Raw genomic sequence first — 5,147 nt, 5'->3', positions numbered from 1 at the left:
TCTTTTAATACTTCCTGGATCATTTAATATTCTGCCGAAAGCATCCTTGATTATAGCAACTCGAGGTTTGGATTTGTTCTTCAGTTCTTTGAGCTTAAGAAATGCTGAACATGTTCAGCCCTTTTGATTTTCCGACTCTAGCTGCTTGCACATTTCATGGTAATTTTTATTTTTGCTGTTTTTAAGGTTTATTTAGCACAAATAAAATGTGCAAACAAGCTTTCTATTCGTTTTCTTTGCTGCGCAGTCTGGCTTTGGGATTGGTGACTCTAATGGCCAGCCGGGCTGCTCTTTACACAGTGGCTTTGCGGTTCTTGAAGGAAATATTGTGCGCAATCTCAGCACAGTAAGATTTGTTGCACATCAGTAGCACCTCCAGCTCCTTGACATTGTGGACTAGGAATTTGCGGAAGCCACTGTGCAACATGTGCATTGTCTTCTTGTTGCTCCCGTAACCAATGTTGGGCATCAAGATCTGGCCCTTAAATCTTCTCCGAACCCTGTTGTCAATGCCTCTGGGCTTGCGCCAATTACGTGTAATTTTGACATAACGGTCTGACTGGTGGCGGATTAATTTCTTGGTCGTCTTTTTGACGATCTTTGGCTTCACCAGGGGTCTGAGGGCATCCATTATGCCAGTGGCAGGTGACAGCCAACTCCGTCGGAAGAGCGGAAGGAGAGAGAAGGGCCAGGCGCTAGTACTGATCTGTAATATTTTGCTTTGTCATACCGTGCTGCCTTTTGGAATCTTCTGTTCAGCCCTTTAGTATCTTGAATTCTTCCTTATGCTTTGGCTTCTCTGCGCTCCAGTGCAATCTTCAGAGTTTCTTCTGACATCCATTTTGGTCTTTTTTTTCTCTTCTGTGTTTGCAAAGACCGTTTACACTCATCCTGGATGATACATTTGACATCCTCCCACAACTCATCTGGTCTTCGCTCATTAGTGTTCAAGGCCTCAAACCTGTTCCTGCGATGGTTCTGAAATTCAGGTGGGATGAACTGAAAGTCATATTTTTGTTCCCGTGCATTTGGTTTAATTTTCCTCAGTTTCAGCTTGAAGCAACTCCATTTTTTTTTCTCGCCTTTTCATCTGTGGAGTAATATATCATATGATCTTCTGACTCAAAATGCCTCATGCCGGTCCATCTCATCTCTCCAAAGCCTACTATGTTAATATTTATGCGTTCCATTTCTTTCTTAATATCTAATTTTCCTACATTCTTGGTTCTCACATTCCATGTTCTAATCACTAGTGTCTGCTTACAACTGTTCCTCTTCCTTTGTATTTCCATACCTTAAAGTTCTCTTTTTTTTAAAGTTCCATACCTCAGCTGTCCTCTCGGTTAGTCTACATGTGTTCTGTTGTACATAGGGTTTTTCAGAGGCCTGCTATTTCAGAAGTGGATGACAAATCCTTCTTCCTAACCTGTCTTAATCTGAATGTTCAGATTTATTTAGAGGAGTATCTGACAGACAAGCAATTTATAGAACAGTGAAAGATAAATCCCTCATTGTGGAATTCACCCTTAGTTACAGTATTGTCCCTGCCCTTGGCCCAGTGTCTTGACCCTCTTATTTCCCAGCTCCACCCTCCACCAGGATACCACTTCACTTCTATTGAACCCCTTCAGCATTTGTCTTCCATTGTTCAACACTGACAGCTTGTATCTGAAGCTTTCTTTGCTCCTGTGATTCCAAATACATCAGGTGCTGACAATTGCTTATGCTGTGACCAGTGTCTCTTAAGTTTAGTGGTAATGTCTCCAAAGAGAGGGTGATGTATCCTGTAGAACTGGTGTATAGATTGTATTTCCCTCCCATCCTCCCAACCCCCAAGGATCGTGGCGCAGCCTCGGGCCTTTTGTACCTGTGTGTGTAGCAATTGAAAGCATCAGGGCTTGACTTAAACACACCTTAATCTTTCACTGATATCTATACTCTTGAAGTCCTCAACAACTTATTTCCCAATGCACAATCTTGATTTCTTGAATGCTTGCTAATAATGGATTTTGATTATGGGTTCAAATAAAATTAAATCATTGAAAATATATTGTTTTTAAAAATGATACTGGTTTACTTATAAAGTTCAAAGCTCCTATACATTATTTTTCACAATCTTGATCTTTCCCCACCTTTCTGGATGTTATCTAATGATTTGTAGAAGAGGATTTTTGTTTTCTTGAAGTTGAGATTTATATTGAAGGTTGGAGGAAGTCTTTGATCTTCTTCAATAAGTCCTTCAAATCTTTTTTTATATCTACAAACAGGTTGTGTAATCTGCATAACAGATTGCTGATGAGCCCAAATTTCTTGGAATATATGTTCAGATCTGTATCTACTGAAGCACAGTAGTTGATATTACATTAATTCCTTGAGCCTTGTCTTTCTCAATGCCTTCAGTACGGCTTGATCCTCTTTCTTCAGTACTATTATTCTTTTTGGTTTAGTACTATTGGTTCTTGGCCATATTCTGCATCCTCTAATGATTTTGTGTGAACAACTTCTTTTCAGTATAGAGTTTCTGTGTGTTCTTTCCATTTTATTTTTATGCTTCTTGCATCTTTCAAGATTTTACCAATGTTGTGTGTGTTGTGCACCATGAAGTTGGAACTGACCCATAGCTGACCCTCCAGTGGGTTTTCAGAGGCAATTTACACACAAGAGGAGGTTGCCCATCCTTCTCCCGCTGAGCAGCTAGTGAACTCAAATTGCATGCCTTTGGGATTGCAACACAGCTTCTTGCCACAAAACCATGAGAGCTCTATTTTGCCCATAGAATTCTTTATTATTACAAATAAAACTTTAATTTGTCCTTCACTTCTTTTAGTTACAAAAATGTCAAAGGGTACTCTTCCTTACTGCTTTTTTAACTCCAGTTTGGGGCATATTTTGTTATAATGCTTTGCTTTTTCTTGTCAAACTACCTGCTGAAATCTTCTATTCACCTCTTTTACTTGAACATATCTTCCTTAATTGTCTGCATCTTCATGTTTCAATGAGAGTTCCAGACTCTTATCTGAATGTTTCATAAGGAAGATAGTATTTTTTGACAGAATATTGTTGTCTTTGGCATAGAAACTGTGACTTTTGGAATTTGGTCCAGGACTTAAGAACAATAAATGTCATAGTTGAGCCTGTACATCTTGTGGTTCCTAACCTTTATACTACAATAGACAAAGTGCTAGTCAATAGGCCCTTTATTGTAAGAACTACCTTCCCTCTGGAACTTGATTTGTGGCTCTATTAGAGCCTCTACTTGGAATATTAATGCTTTTTAATTTTTGACGCATGTACTTTTAACTTGTTAGTTAAATTTGTGTCTTCTAGGCTGCAACACTTCTATGATACATCTTCAAGGATATGAACATGTACAGCTAAGCACATTTGATAACAGTACATCTAAATTCCAAAATCAACCTCCATAATAGTCTATGTGTTTCCTATTGCCAACGGGGCCCTTTAGAGTAGTGAGAGAAGATCTTCACCCTGAAACCCAGAGCGTCCCTTTTCAGCAGGAAGTAGCTAAGAGAATATGCCATCCCCTTTTCCTTATGAATCAGGGTGAAGTCTCTCTCAGGGAGGAGTGAGAGGGAATGGCAAAGGACACGCTGACAAAGGAGATTAATCAGAACTGGCTTTGACAAGCACTGTGGCAACTGGACAATTAAAACAGACTTCCAATGGGGGGGGAGAAGAACGAACTGGGGAGGAGGGTAGAGAAAATAGTGCAAAAATTAATGAATGAAAACCCAAAATCTCTGTAAATGTTCATTAAAACTAATAAAATTTAGTAATTAAATAAAAAGAAATTGTGACTTTTATGTGGACCAGGGCTTCTCATGGGTAGACATCACACATAGTTTAATAAAGTTTTGTATGTTACTTTGATACTGAACAAATACCAGTGGAGCTTCTGGACTAAGACAAAGAAGAAAGGCCTTGATCTACTATAATCAGCCATGTGTGTTGCCTGAAACTTGTGTATCACAGCGATGGGATCTAAATGAATCCTGAGAATAATGCCTGGCTAAGCAGCTTTTCATTCCATTGTCCACAGGGTCATCATGGATCACAGACCATTCAGATAGCAGTGACATCATCAATTTGGTGAGTTATAAATATATTTGAAAGATGGAGATAAGAGAAGTTTCCTAGTGAAAGGAGATTTCATAAGCACAGAATAGGGGCCTGTGAACGGTGCCTGAAGGTTGACAGTAATTCAATTTGACTAAATCTCAAAAATCTGAATAAAAAGTAGAGAGGAAAATCTTCATTCAGTTGGCACAGACAAGAAGATACTGAAGATGTTGAGGGTTTTTGAGTAGGAAAGAATAATTTAGAAAAATTAACATTTCTAAATTGCTTTATAGAATAAAATTTATCTCATTAGATTATGCTTTTTTATAACTATTTGTCCTCTGAACAGTGAGATATTTAAAGGCAGATGTCATAGCCTATTTATCTTGTTACCTTCAGCACTTAATTATACAACAGATACACAATGGAGTTTCAGACATGCTTATCAATGAATAATATTTTTCTTAAACTTTTTAAAAAAATTTGAAACTCTAAATGTATTGGCTTTATAATACTAAAATATGTCAGAATAATTAGCATTTCTTTACTCTTTCAGACTGGATTTTCTCTTTCAGACTGGATTTTCTTCTAACTTTTTCTATGAGACATCAGGAGCTATTGGTATGCTCAACTTATTGTTGTCAAGTCAGAACAAACTCTTAGCTGACCCTCTAGTGAGTTTTCAGAGGCTATAAATCACATATTAGAGGAGTGACCTTTTTTATCCCATGGAGCATCTAATGTATTCAAACCACTTGCCTTTGGGTTGGGAGCACAACTCCCTACCCACTGGGCCACCACAGGAGCAGGAAAGGCCATGGTCCAAAGAGGCACAAATTTCTTAATAAACTACTACTATCCTCCTGATAAGGCCCTCTATGAGGTGGGTTGATTTGGGGACTGGGGTTATCGGGATGGGAGTGTCAGAGACAGTGTGACTGGCACAAGACAGAGCAGAGTTTAGGGCTGTTATGCATAGGGTCGCTATGAGTCGCAAGCGACTCGATGGCACATAACAACAATAACATTACTAGATCTAGTCACTGAATCCTTGGAATTGCTCCTTGTGC

At 38.7% G+C, this 5,147-nt stretch overlaps 1 pseudogene; it reads right to left on the bottom strand.

Annotated features, from left to right (window-relative positions):
- Positions 1 to 223: 223 nt before the first annotated feature.
- On the bottom strand, positions 224 to 631 carry LOC102874364 (annotated as a pseudogene).
- Between the last annotated feature and the right edge of the window lie 4,516 nt (positions 632 to 5,147).

Source organism: Elephantulus edwardii, unplaced genomic scaffold, assembly GCF_000299155.1.
Source record: "Elephantulus edwardii isolate Elephantulus edwardi_28Jun2011 unplaced genomic scaffold, EleEdw1.0 scaffold00163, whole genome shotgun sequence".
Taxonomy (NCBI): domain Eukaryota; kingdom Metazoa; phylum Chordata; class Mammalia; order Macroscelidea; family Macroscelididae; genus Elephantulus; species Elephantulus edwardii.
Note: the sequence above shows the minus strand (reverse complement) of the source record. Positions and strands in the feature narration are given on the sequence as shown.